This window comes from Sciurus carolinensis, unplaced genomic scaffold, assembly GCF_902686445.1.
Source record: "Sciurus carolinensis unplaced genomic scaffold, mSciCar1.2, whole genome shotgun sequence".
In the NCBI taxonomy this organism is placed as follows: Eukaryota; Metazoa; Chordata; class Mammalia; order Rodentia; family Sciuridae; genus Sciurus; species Sciurus carolinensis.
This window is the reverse complement of record NW_025920206.1, coordinates 705,564-720,233: the sequence shown is the minus strand read 5'-3', so window position 1 is coordinate 720,233 and position 14,670 is coordinate 705,564. Positions and strand designations below refer to the sequence as shown.

At 41.8% G+C, this 14,670-nt stretch overlaps 1 pseudogene; it reads left to right on the top strand.

Annotated features, from left to right (window-relative positions):
• The first annotated feature begins 1,335 nt into the window (after nt 1-1,335).
• Nucleotides 1,336-7,289, top strand: LOC124975014 (polyadenylate-binding protein-interacting protein 1-like; annotated as a pseudogene).
• Nucleotides 7,290-14,670: the final 7,381 nt, after the last annotated feature.

Sequence of the window (14,670 nt, the reverse complement as noted above, 5' to 3'; positions counted from 1 at the left end):
TTTCTTATGATTCTATAAATTTATTCTGTTCTTTTAAAATGTTCTTCTGAGAAGGGACTGAAGATCAGAAATTCTGGGGTGGCAGGGGAGCTTGGGGGCAGACTGGAGATGTCCAAGTCACATCATATCATGGAGAGGTGACAGGGCCCTCAGTAGGGCAAGTGTGGCAGGAACGGGTGACACTTGTGGACGGCTGCCTGGAAGGCGGGCATGGAGGGGTGCTGGAGGGGACAGCGCATGCCCACTGTCCTGAAGATGGGCATATGTGTCCACCCACACCCCCATCCATGTACCTCTGGCGTGATGCCAGAGAAAGCCGCTCGCCCTCACCCTCCCACCTCTCCCCTCACCCACTCCATTTTCTGAACTTGCTGCGCCCAACTGTCATTTCCTTTCCCAGTGAAATCTTTTCTCCTTCCTTCCAGGAGCCTCCTACTCTCCCTCAGAACCCAGCTTACATAGGACAGAGAATGCCCCCAGACAGCAGCGGTCACTTCCATGACTCCCTCTCCTTTTCCACAACCACCCCATTTGGTTCCGTTCACTCACATGGTTCCTGACACAGTCTAGACTTAGCAGGTGTCACCAGTGTGTGGAGTGGTCGAGGGAAATCAACACAGGACCCAACCGGGTTGAAACAGCCGCAGGGTCCAAGCAGTCTGCTCCTGCCCTCCACCAGGCCCTGGGTCCTCTTCCATCCGTACTCACTTGTCTGGAAGCTGCGGAGTGCAGGTGAAGGTTCCTTGGGTGACTCCTCTGGAACTGTCTGTGATAAACGGACCGACCTCTCTAACCCTTAGAGTCTACCTACAAAAGAGGAGCGACAGAGAGGCGGGCTCCACAGGGATCAGTCTGCGGTCCGCTCCTCCCAAAGCACGGAGGAACCGGCCCGCTGCCCAGCTCCTCCATAAGACCTGAGTGAGGCGCAGCTGCTAGAGCCGGCCTTGGGCGCCTTCCTCCGCGTCCTACCAGGAGCACAGCTGCCCTCAGAGGAGGAGGAGGAGGAGGAGAAGCATATCGGACGGTTTCGATTGGGCTCCAGGTACTGGTCGGACTGGAGCTGGGGCCTGAGCCATGGAGGAGACGGACCTGAGGGCGGCGGGTTCCCCAACGGAGCAGGGCCTGCCCAGAGGTGGCGGCAAGAGCCGCAGCCACAGCCCAAAGCCCGGGCTTGCTGCACCCGCCGCCGCTGCGCCAGCCTAGGACGGCCCGCCGCTAGGGGCCCAGAGCGGGGCCACCGCAGGCTCCCAGGGGCCTCCCTGACCTGGGGCGCTTCCAGAACAAAGGAGGCCCCTGAGAGCTTCACCTACTCCACAGTATAAAATCTCACCACAGAAATCCTAGTCAGCAATGGCTAAACCCCAGGTGGTTGTCTCTCCTGTGTTAATGTCTAAACTGTCTGCGAATGCCGCTGAAATTTACCCATCTGGTTATTCTTCTAATTATGCAGAATCCTACGAGGATGGTTGTGAGGACTATCCTACTCTATTAGAATATGTTCAGGATTTTTTTAATCATCTTACAGAGCAGCCTGGCAGTTTTGAAACTGAAATGGAACAGTTTGCAGAGACCCTGAATGACTGGGTTACAACAGATGATGCTTTGCAAGATCTTGTGGAAATCATCTACCAATAGGCTACATCTATCCCAAATTTCTCTTATATGGGAACTTGCCTGTGTAATTACCTGTCACATCATCTGACAATAAGCCCACAGAGTGGCAACTTTCGCCAATTGCTACTTCAAAGATGTTGGACTGCTTTCTTCTGTCTGTCCTACACACTTTTCTCTATCCTCCTGGCTTTCCACTCTCTCTAGCATGTGCCCTTTTCTTTTCCTTTCTCTTTTCCTCTCATTTTCTCTTTTACCCTGCAGGGAGACACTGTTTGCTTAATAAATTCCTGTTAGATGTAAAGCGCGCAGCTTTGGTTCGTCGATAACTCCCAGAAAAGACGCTCCTCAGATACAGGTCTCACACGAGGAACTTTTATTCAAGCGGACAAAACGTGTCCGCTCGGGGGAAAGGGGAAAGGGAAAGAGAGGAAGAAGAAGATGGCAATCGGTTCTTTGTATTGGAATTTCACGGGCTGGGAGGAACCAATCACAGAGGAGAATTATTACAGACTGACTGATGGACCAATGACATATTGGAACGTAATGTGGGGGGGGGGGCAGGAAGGTTATGGCGACGTAAGCAGGAAATTCCTAACAATTCCCTTATGTGATTTCCCGTGTCTGGCAAGGTTCTGTGGAAATTCCTTACATTGGTGCTGTGGACTCCGGATTGGCCCTTCCGCTGACTAAGGAAGCAGAACCCCATCTAACCACCCAGTGCCCCTGGATACGGCTCCACCTTCCATTCTGCCCGGTCACTCTGCTCTGCATTTATCACCGGAATTCAGGTTGGTGAGTACGCCAGTTTAATCTGCTGAGTGGTTTCCCAATTTTATGGTGGAGATCTCTCTCAGGGTTGAGGCTCATCTCGTGCTCATGCACTTGTCCTCAAAAATCCTGATATCAGGTCCTCAACTCTTCTTGGCTTTTGCCTGACCCCACATTGATATTTATGTGATGACATGATCAATGTGCTGCCCCTCATCTCCAGCCCAGTACTCTGGCCTCGGGACACCCTGACCACAAACTCGGCTGCATCAGTCCCCACCATGGAATTTGGGTCCTCCAATCTGGCAGATTCCACCCTGGGACCCGACCCCCAGGTACTTAAAGTCATCAAAATCCATTTGTGTAATGGCACACAGCTTCCATGAGTGAGTGGGCAGATGGAAAGGGATTCCTTATTTTCAAGCCTTTTCTTTCTCGCTTCTTAGATCTTCCTGCAGGCTCAAGCATCTCCAAACATAAATTGAAAGGACCTAAGCATCAAGTTTCTGCTAGAGACCCTTTCAGATTCAGATCTCAGTCAAGGCTTACATTGAAATGTAAATGGAGGAAGGCGCAGTGGGAGACCAGTTTCAAAAGCAAGTAAAAAAAGTGTGCATTTTAAATTTCTTCTGGGCTACAACTCAGAATACTTTTCTCCCTTTCACCTTTTCTCTCCTTCTCATTTTCTCATGTTATAATTAATAACCATTATCATTTTTCTTCTAGGACTTTTGCTTTTCTTAAATGCTATATTTTGGAGCTCACAATTTTGATCCTACATACCTAGGTTAATGATTTTTGATCAGTTCTTTTTATCCAACTCTAGAGTTATTTTTGAACATCTGTTACATTGCAATGGAGATAAATATTACAAGGTCTTTGCTTTTGTGTTAAATATAAGCATGGATAAAAATTAAAATTTTTAAAAATGGATCCAAATATTTTTAATTCATGTGATTTAAAGAGGTTCAATTTAAATTGGGTAAACTAATAGAAGTAAAATGTCCTTAAAATTAACTCACAAGTCTCTAAGTAGTCAAACTAATAAAATGCTGATGTTTATAAAATGTCTGACATCAATTTTTCTAGGACTTTTCTTCAAAAGGAGAGAGTCGGCAAATACTGTTGGTACACTTGTCTAATATCTTGGTTTTTCTACAATAAGATGAGTGATTACTCAAATGTGTTTGTTGGAGACATCTGATTAATTTATAAAGATATTCCATGGAGTAACATACTTAAAAACATCATTCTTTGTATATTTAATGTGTTCATATTTTCCAGGTATACAAGCCTTTAAAGCAGAAAATTTATCAAGCTGCTGTTCTCCAAATTAACCTTGTCTGTAATGGTAAACCTATCATTTAATGTTCTATTATAGGACCTGTCATCAATAGGGTATATGTAAAATGACATTTAAGAGAGAGTGTAATGCACAGTAGCAAAAATGGTACAACAGTGACTGAAATTGGGGTCTCTGATGACCTCATGGCTGTGGCATTCTTGTGCCTGGGAGTACTCCTGTGCAGGGGCAAAAGATGCCTAATTGCTGTGGCAGTACATTGATCTCAGGCACACAGCTCTTGGGCAGGAAGAAATTCTTTTGCTAAATAACCAGTATTTCATCAGCTCCCTTCTCTGGTTCCTGCCCACCTTACAGTAACTTTGGAACCTAACATTGCACATGTATAAAGATTGTGACATAACTCTTTAGATGTGCATTTCTATCAGAGAACAGAGCTCCAACTAATCTCAGCTTAATCTTCAAAATCTGTATTTATACTCCTTTGCTCCTCACTGAAAAGCCCCACGTAACCTGAGATAAGGTTCTGCCTCACAACCCTGCTACACATTACAATGGCTCCAAAATAAGCCTGACTTTAACTCATTTAAAGTTGTGTTCAAAAGTTTAATGTTTGTTGTAAAGATTACTGTGATCTCAAATGGGAACTCAGCCAAAATTCAAGATAGCTATTGCACAAACTGAATGTTTTACTGTTGGTAATTCCATTTTGTATTTTTTGTAAACTGTAATTGTTGCCTGATCAATATTTTGCAGAAGTATTGCTTCAAGAGTGAACATCATAAATTAACTTGGAATAGTAAGCCATCACCTATAGGACAGATAATGTAAACCCCAATTAGATAAAAGGGGGTAAATAACTGTAAAGCTATAGACATTGAAGCTAAAACCCAATACTCTTACTTTATGACTGGTGAGACTGACTTGGTTGATGGTTAAGATCAAACTTAGAGATAGAGATTAAATACAGAGGTCAAGAAAATTTCATATTTGGGTCTTGCCCTCAAAGTCAGCCTTGACCCAGGGAACAAGAGGACTTCTCCAAGGAGCTTTGCAACTCTGGGTCACACAATCTCCTGACCAAGGAAATTGATGAGGCCACTAGAGGAAAAGCCACTCAGTGCACCTGCTGCAGAGGAGGGTCATGGAAAAAGGGAGACACCCCTAATGCTTCCAAGGGGAGCCACCTCATTGAGAAGACCCTGCCTAACCAATGGCACTAATGGAGCTAGGAAGCTGCTCTTAAGTTCTCTATGAGTGACCCCTGTGGGAACTCAGCTGACTCTTTAACAGATAGGAACAGGTCACGTTGACCAGCTTGATCTTAAACACCTAGCAAAAGAGTTAAAATCAAAATATAGCCATTCTTGGGCATTTGAAAGAAATAATTCTTAAATGTAACTTAAGATGTACACTTGTGTTAGCCCACTAGAATAAAGACTAAAAGCTACAAAAAAGAGATTCTTAGGCAAATGTGCCTAATAACTATCAAGAGAAACTTCCAGAGTCAGAAGTTTTTAGTCAGTTTAAGGCCTACAGACACAGGTAGGCTTAATCTATGTTTGCTAGTATCTCTACTAAATGTTGTGTTTACATTCCTGGTAACCTAGACAATGTTAAAGTTCTCAAATAAAGGCTTGTCCTCTCCAGCCTTTGCTAGGTCTTCTCAGTTATTCCACCCCCTAGTGAGGGATTATTGACTTCTGTCACTTTCATTATAGTCACTGGCATGTTCCAGATTCTGCAACATTTATATTGTATTAATCTCATTTCAGTACTCATGCCTTTTGTTCTTCTCTCATAGAAGAACCCATCCCCAGATGCCTCTACAACCTTCTCTTCCCTACTGGACTTCTACCATGAACCCCTCAATTGACCCAATTTCTAAAAAGGAAACTCCAAACTGCTTGCCCCACACTGCCCTCTTCCAGCTCAAAGAAGCCAGATCGGTCATCACTCCTTTTCCCTTCAGCAGTGAAGGAGTTCCTAGAATTAGAGGAGTAAATGAAGTCAGAATTGGGGATAGGCAGTTAGTGTAGAAATAGGGGATCAGTCAAATCGAGGAAATGAAGTCCATCAAAATCATCTGCCTTTGGAAGTCTGGAAGGAGAATGGACTTTTTACATCTCACCTGCAAAACCAACCCCAGTCACTTAGGCAGGATGAGAGAGAAGGCTTCAAAAAGAACTGGAGAGCAAAGGATTTTCTTATTAAAAAAAATGGGGGAATGTAATGTATAAAGCTGCTACCCTGCCCACCAGGTACAGCCATTTTGCCCATCTCCCAACCACTTGTCAATCTGTGAACATCCTGGCTAGCTATTGGTTCATCCGTCAGCTTGCAAGTATCCTTCCCCGATATTGGTCCCCTGTTAGTCTGGCAGAATTCAACTGTTTTACTGTAGCTTCCCCGCCATCTTTTTCCTTTTTTCTGTCTGTCCTACACACTTTTCTTTATCCTCCTGACTTTCCACTCTCTCTAGTGTGCGCCCTTTTCTTTTCCTTTCTCTTTTCCTCTCATTTTCTCTCTTACCCTGCAGGGAGACACTGTTTGCTTAATAAATTCCCTTATGTGAAAAAAAAAAAAAAAGATGTTGGACTGAATATGAAGTTAAAGATCAAGTTGCAAAAGGAGATGAAGTGACTCAAAAATGATTTCATGCATTTGTACTCTTTCTGGGAGAAGTTTATCTTAACTTGGAGATCAAGGGTACAAATGAACAGGTTAGAAGAGCAGATATCCTTCAGGTTGATCTCTGGGAATTGCTCAATGTCCTATTCTCTAATCCTATGAATGACAGCTTAATTTGTGCAGTAAAATTACTGAAGTTGACAGGGTCAGTTTTGGAAGATGCCTGGAAGGAAAAAGGAAAGACTGATATGGAAGAAATTATTCAGAGAATTGAAAATGTTGTCCTGGATGCAAACTTCAGCAGAGATGTAAAACAGATGCTCTTGAAGCTTGTAGAACTCCAGTCAAGTAATTGGGGTAGAATTCATGCAACTTCAACATATGGAGAAGCAACACCTGAAAATGATCTAACTACTTTATGAATGAACCGACATTTTATACAACTGATGGTGTTCCTTTCACTACAGCTGATCCAGATTACCAAGAGAAATATCAAGAATTACTTGAAAGAGAGGACTTCTTTCCTGATTATGAAGAAAATGGAACAGATTTGGTGGAACAGGGGTGGTGATACATATTTTGATGATATTGATGATAAGATGGACACAGAGATTGAAGAAGGTTATGAAAAGTTTTGTTTGGAATCAGAGCATAAGCAAAAACAGTAAAGTTAAATTTCAGCATATCAGTTTTATAAAACTGTTTAGGTATGGTGATTTAGCAGAAGGCAGGAAATCAAGAAAACGTGTGACACTTATACCAAATTAAGGATGCTGAGTTATGTTACTAATTTATGCACCTTTAATTTTGTTTAACATTCTCTGCCAAAATAAACTTTATTCCCTATAACTTAGAATGTGTATATTTATAAAATAGCTTATCACGTTCAGTTGATTCCATTGTTTTGGCTGCAATAAAATTTATTTTGAAATAATTGAAATGTTGAAAGTAAATTTTGCTAGCTGGTTATATATTTATACCTTTAGTTCTTGAGGGGGAAAAATCTTAGCCTAGAAACACATATTACTGCAAAAATGTCTCATATTAATCACAATCATGAACTCTTTAAAGTCTTGGAATATATCAACAACTGATTTACATATGTAGATGCTATTTGACACCAAGGGCTTTAAAAATGTCATTAATGGGAAAAAAAATCTTAGAACTTCCCTGCTAAACAACCAAGACTCACCCTTCACTGATAATTTATTCTAATTCAAGAATTGTTCTTTTGTTTCACGTCACTAACTTCATTGCCCGAAAGCCTAGAACATTATTCAGCTTTTATTTATATGGTTTTCTCACTTTTACTTTGTAGCATGAGTTACATTGACCTTTTTTTTTAAGTTAGAGAATTTTACTAGATATTTGTCATTCAAGTTTTCATTGGCTTTGTAATCAATATACCTTAAGGATCACTTTTCTAATACTTCTATAATGTACCACCTCAGCCCTATTTAAGTAGTAGCTTTATTTAATGTCAAATCTTTTTCCAACTAACTGAAACTTGTATATAAAAGGGTTGCTTGTAAATATGCAATGTAAATAGTTCTGTTAATAAGTCACTGTTTTACACTTGGTATTTCTGTGTCTGCTAATAAAGTTAGCTTTCTTACTTCTTGTTTGTTCAGTTTGAATTAAAATTACTGAAAAAAAAATAGGAGAAATAACTATCTGCATGTATGCAGTGCAAGGATTAAGAGGAATAAGGTGTACCAAGTGCCCGGTACACAGTAAGTGCTCAATAAAGTGGAACAGAGATTCCAGTTCCTCCAAGACAGCAAGAAATCAGAAAGGTGCTGTTCATGAAGGTCTGCAGGAGTTCAGAGGAAAGGGAGATGGCGCCGGGCAGAGGGGCAGGGAAGGAGGAACCAGGTCAGCCTGGGTCCTTAAGTGTGGCTGGGAGGTGCCTGGTGGGAAAGGCAGGCAGTGTCTGGGGTCTGTGCACCATTGGGTTTGGCTGGCATGTCAGGTCCTGGTTGGAATGAGCACTAAATTTTCCATTATCCCCGAACCTCTTCATTCACACATGATGGAATTGTTGATTGCAAATTGTCTCCTTCCCTTTATTCTAGAAGCACAAGAAATTTGACTTGGCAAATTCTGTTTTGCTAGCTGTTTTTCTGCGTGTAGTTTCAAAGTTGTTTTAGAAACCACCCCGTCATCTGTGATTCAAATTTCGGCCTTAGTAAGACAGAGCTCAATCCCACTTAGTCTAAATTAAGGGGAGTTTGGGAAAGTGGTCGCCAGCCACCGCCTGTGGAAACCACCTGCTGGCCCCCCTCCCTACTTGCGGGGTCCTGGGGGGACCCTGAGATGGTGCCCACCTCTCTCAGGTGTAGACACTGGGATTCTGTGGGAAGAACTTGTCTCTCCAGAGAGCTGTTCTGAAGCCTCAATGTTTGTCTTCATTCCTTCACAAGCTTCTGTGACCAGCCACACACAAGTGCCTGGGGCCATTGGGGTTTGCAGTCTGGGCCGCGCTTCCAGGCTGGCGATGAGGATCAGGTCCCCAGGGTGATGAAGCCCTCCTCTCCTGTCTCTCATCCAGGCTCAAATCTACCTTCCTCCTCTGCTTCTTGTGGTGGGGAGCTTGGGCGATTTGAATGCAGGAAGGCAGAGGACTGCAGGGATTAAGAGCCTGGAGTCCACAGCCAGGCCTAGTCCTGGCCTCTGTCTTCTGCCCTGTCAGCTTCTGGGACCTTGAAAAAGTCTCTCAGTCTCTGTGCTTCAGTTTCCCCACCTGTAAAATGGAGTTAACAAGGACACTAACTTCACAAGGCACTCGGGAGCATTTGTTGAATTAATAATTGTAAATTTCTTAGAGCTCTGCCTGGCCCCAGGGGACTCTTACCCAGATGTTGGTAAACCCTCATGGTTTCTTGTCCTCTCATCCTCCCATGGGGCTGTCCCTCTCTCCCACTGCTGTTCCACTTTGGACTTCTCCTGACATCCTTCATTCATTCACCTAGGCTGGGCACTTGCTGAAGACCAGACCCTGACTACAGTTGTAGGGACACACTGATGGACAAGGTCATCATGGCTCTTGTCCAGGGAGCTTCATCAGGGGACACTTGCACACATTCAGTCTGTGCCACCTGGCAAGAAGCATCCCTCCAACCAGGTGATACTCTGGAAGGCTGAGGCTGTGGAGGAGAAGCACTTGGCCCAGGACTCACAGCTGGCTAGTGGCAGAGCCCCGTCTGAGCCTCCTGTGGTCCCATCTTGTCAGCCCCCCAGGTTTCCTGGAGACTTCTGTGTGCTCCTGGTATGTGGCAGCCCAAGGAAGCCATCCTCAGACAGATGGCACTCAGTGCAGCTGCAGGGCTCCCCAGTGCCCTCCATCTCATCTGTGCTGCTGGGACAGGGGATCACAGGAAGAAGCAGGGGGTGTCTGCAGGCTGGAGTGACCCAGGGCAGTTTGTAAATGCTGCTCTGCTCTGCTATCTTCTCCTTTTAGAAAGGTCAGGTAAATGGCTTAGCTGTGGCTTGGTCAGGTGGAGTGTCCCTGGGACAGCCGGGAATAGCTCCTCTCCTAGGGCCCCCGAGGAAACCCACTTTGCCAACTCCTACTTTCCAGCCTCTAGCCTCTGGCACCATAAGAGCATGCATTCTCTGGCCACCCAGTTTGTGGTGCTTTGTTGTGGCCACCCCAGGAGAACCCTACAGTCTGTTACCCCTGCCCATCTCCTGGAATGAAGTTGTGGCTAGAGAGGGACCTGTTTTTCTAGTCCTTTGGATACTGCTCTGAAGAAATCTCATCCAGGGTGGACCAGACCTGCAGCCCAGAGCACGGGACTGGATGAGAGGAGGCAGGAAGGAGCCAAACCACTGAGATTACAGGTGTGTGCCACCATGCCCAGTTCTCCCTGAAATTTTTCCCCTGATCTTTTCCCTAACCTTCTCCTCTCTGATCTTTTCCCCAGTTTTCTTTTCCCTGACCTTGTCTCCTCCCGATCTTCTTTACTCTAAACTTCTCCTCCCTGATCTTCTTTCCCTAAACTTCTCCCTGATCTTCTTTTTCCTAGACTTCTCCTGCCTGATCTTTTTTGTCCTGATTTTCTTCCTGATCTCTCTCCATAGACTCATTTTCTCTGAATCACCACTTTAAAATGCCCCTCTTCCTCATGATGGGCAGAATTACAATCTTTCAGTTTCTGGGACCTTGATTCATTCTGAGTTGAGTTTTGTACATGATGAGAGATAGGGATTTAATTTTATTTCTCTGCATATGCATTTTCAGTTTTGCCAGGACCATTTGTTTCAGACATTATTTTTTCTCCATTGTAAGTTTTTAGCAACTTTGTCTAGTATGAGATAACTGTACATAGGGGGGAGTGTCTCTGTGTCTTCTATTCTGTACCATTGGTCTACTTGTCTATTTTGGTGCCAATACCATGCCATTTTTGTTACTATTGCACTGTAGATCTGCATTGTGATCCCTACAACTTCCTCCTTCATGGTAAGGAGTTCTTTGGTTGGTCCTAAACCAGTATGATTAAGATTTGGACCTAATTTTTCTTCCATTAGGTGCAGGGTCTTTGGTCTAATTCCTAGGTTTTTGATCCATTCTGAGTTGAGTTTTGTGCATGGTGAGATATAGGGGTTTAGTTTTATTTTGCTGCGTATGGATTTCCAGTTTTCACAGCACCTTTTGTTAAAGAGGCTATATTTTCTCCATCGTATATTTTTGGTTCCTTTGTGTAGTATGAGATAACTGTATTTATGTGGGTTTGTCTTTGTGTCTTCTGTACTATTGCTATACCTGCCTATTTTGGTGATGAAACCATGTCTTTTCTGTTACTATTGCTCTGTAGCATAGTTCAAAGTCTGGCATTTTGATACCTCCTTCTTTACTCTTCCTGCTAAGAATTGCTCTGGCTAGAGTTTCAAGGACAATATTGAATTGAAACAATAAAGGAGGGCATTTCTGACTTGTTACAGTTTTTAGAGGGAATGCTTTCAGTTTTTCTCCATTTAGAATGATGTTAGAATGATGAATTAGCACAGTCTTTACAATGTTTAGGTATGTTCTACTATTCCCAATTTTTTTTAGTATTTTGAGTATGAAGGGGTGTTGGATTATATGAAATGCTTTTTCTGCAGCTATTGAAATGATCATATGATTTTTACCTTTAAGTCCATTGATGTGATGAATTTCATTTATTGATTTCTGGATGATGAATCAACCTTTCATCCATTGGATGAATCCACATTGATCATGGTGCACTATCCTTTTAATATGATTGTATGCAATTTGCCAGAGTTGTTAAGAATTTTTGCATGTATGTTCATCAGGGATATTGGTCTTCTAAGAAAGGGAGAAAGGAAGATTTCTTTCCTTGATGTTTCTTTCTTTGGTTTTGGGATCAGGGTGATAATAGCTTCATAGAATGTGTTTGAAAGGATTAGCTCTTATTCCATTGAATAAATAGGAGTAGTGGTGGATAAAACCAATACTCCTCAAACATTCAAGACTTTGAAGATCTTGTAGAACTTGACTGAGAATCCATCTAGGGAACCCCCATTTCTTATGGAGAAAGGCAGCCAGAACCATATTGAACTTCTGGAAAATGAGAGGTAATTATATATTAGGTCACTGAGGCCTAGGGTTTTGTCAGATAGAGCATGTACGGATAATTCTGCCAATTAAGTCATTTAAGCTCATTCAACTGAGGAACTCTCAAGACCTGATGCCAAATCAGGGTGAGAACTACTTACATTCATCACACACTGTTTGTCAAGATGAGTGTTCCCTCAGGGGCCACTGTTTGGCTTTAGAGTTATAGAAAATATCAGAGAAATTGTGCTCACAGGCACTCTTTATAGAACTGGTACCCAAAATAGTACAAGGAGCATTTCTGCAACTATATAAATGATGACTTGAAACAAAATTTTCAGCAATCCACTAAATGAGGTATTTTATATTTACTTACTTGCTTTGCTTTGGTTTCAGATTCCAGGCATACACATCTCTGTTTGCTCTTATGCAGTGCTCAAAAAGTAAATTTTTTTTCCAGGTGGATGGTTACACATCCATGCCATTTAAACACTTCTACAATAGGAGAAAGCAGGAAGTACCTGACAGCTCATCACTGCCAATCTGCCAATCTTATTGCATGGGATAAAGAATCACACTTGGCAGGAAAACTGGAGATGCTTGCTATCTGATATACTGGCTTCAGTGTTGTGACCCTTAGAAACCACACCGTAACAGGAATACTGATGACACTGAAATAAATAAATATATAAAGTTCTTTCATAGCTCCAACCTTATCTTAGATTTGCCATGAAGCAATAAAAAATGCATTAGTTGACTGTCATGGCTGGAGTCTTCTTCAAGGGAACTGATATCTGTAGAGAGAATTAGGAAAGTGAAGCTTGACATGTTATCATTTATACAAGAATTGCTCAATTTGTAGAGACCTATTTAAAACTAATTGGCTAGAAAGCAAAACAAGTCCTTGGAGAAATGAAGAAATGAAACTTTTGAAAGCACATTTGTCTCAAAAACAAACATTCAAGGTAAATATTACTCAGGACAGTTTTAGCTTTACCATAAAACTTTGATATTTTAGAATTGTTTTATACCAGAAATGTCAAGAATTTTTCACAATTTATAAAATGTGTCCAATGAAAAAAATCAAGTAATTATTTTGCAAAAATGGGCTTTTTAAATTATGTCTGTTCATCTACAAAATCTCATCACTATTACTTGAAGGACACTAGTTATAAAGAGATCTTGGTGCCATAAAATAGACACCTGGAGGAGCATCCTTGGGTTATTTGTGGTGTTGTGAGAGAGTGACAGTGTGTGTGGGTGGGGGCAGAATTCTACAGAGAAACCCCAGCTGGGAGGTTGTCTAAAATATTCATCCTGTGTCCTGTTTTCCAGATTTATCTGTGTATGGTTATGTACAACAAATTAACCTGCTGTAAGACTAGCACTCAATCTTCTCACTTGGGAACAGGAAGATCAAATTTCATTCTTTGTCTACCACTGGGGCCACCTGCCACATGGATGGAGTCAGTTATTTCCTGGGCTCAGAAGTATGGCTCAGAAAATGAGAGATAATAATGCAAAAATTTGCCCCATAATACTCTGCTGATTGGTGGATGTTAAAACTGAAAAGAGCTCTGCAGAGGGAGAAGTTATTTCTCTTTTTCTACAATTATCCAATTATTATGACCAAAATCTAGTAAGTATACTGCACACTCTCTTCCAGTTATCATTAAATATACCATTTCTACTCAGTGCTTTCACTAAAAATATCTCTCCTCTATCATTGTAGTTCATAACTGCCTCTATCATTGTAGTTCATACCTGGAGTTCTGTTTGTTTGGTTTTGCAAAAAATGATTCAATTGGTTAGTGTCCAACACATATTTATTGAGGTTTTTTTTGCCATGCCTTAATAAATATAGGAGATACAATGAAGAATTGATGATCTCTCTCTGTTCTTTTGGATGTTATATTTTCATGTGATTTTTATTTTTTATATGAGTGTGGGGAAATTACAGATGTTTAATTAGCACTCTGAAAAAGTAGGGTACCATGTAAAATAAAAGATGGAGGGTATTTGATTAGCACCGTGGAGAAATAGGGTAGGATGTAAAATAAAAAAAAACAGAGGGTATTAGGGAGAGCCAAGGGGAAAATTACTCTAGGTTGCAAGCAATTTACCACTCAGGAAGTGGGAGAAAAAACTGTATATCAAATTGTCCCTCAACATAATATTTTAAAACTAACCATCTCCTGTACATTTTCTGAATCAGGAATTGGGAGTGTCTATGGGGTGTTTCTGGCTAAAGAGGAAAGCTGAGATTGTAGTCAATTCAAGAATCAACTTATGGATGTACATCAAACTCATGGATAAATGTGCTGTCCACCTCATATCCTCACTGGCTGCTCATTAGGCATTTTAATTTCTTTCATGTGAGCCTCTGTACAGTTCTTCTTGTAACATGGTAGGTCACTTTCTTTATACTGAAACACCTTTCCAAAGCAAAGTACCACCATCTCTGATGTGTGTTCTTGGTTAGACAAACAAACCATGGTATGGCATAGAAGGATACACAGAAGGATGGAAATATCAGGAAGCAAGTGTTGTTTAGGGCTATCTTTGAAGCTTGAAACCACAATGAATATCATAAGAAAATTGGATTTTTTTTTGCAGAGTTGTCATTGGAAAGTGTTATAACATAATTCATACTTTAAAACATTTATCCCAAGTTAGAAAATAATATCTACTCAAGATACTCAAATTTATTCAAGTTGCAGGGTGGTCAAAAGATAAGCAGATAGACACAAGGTTATTGTCATTGTTCCAGTAAGAGAACAAGATCTATTGCTGG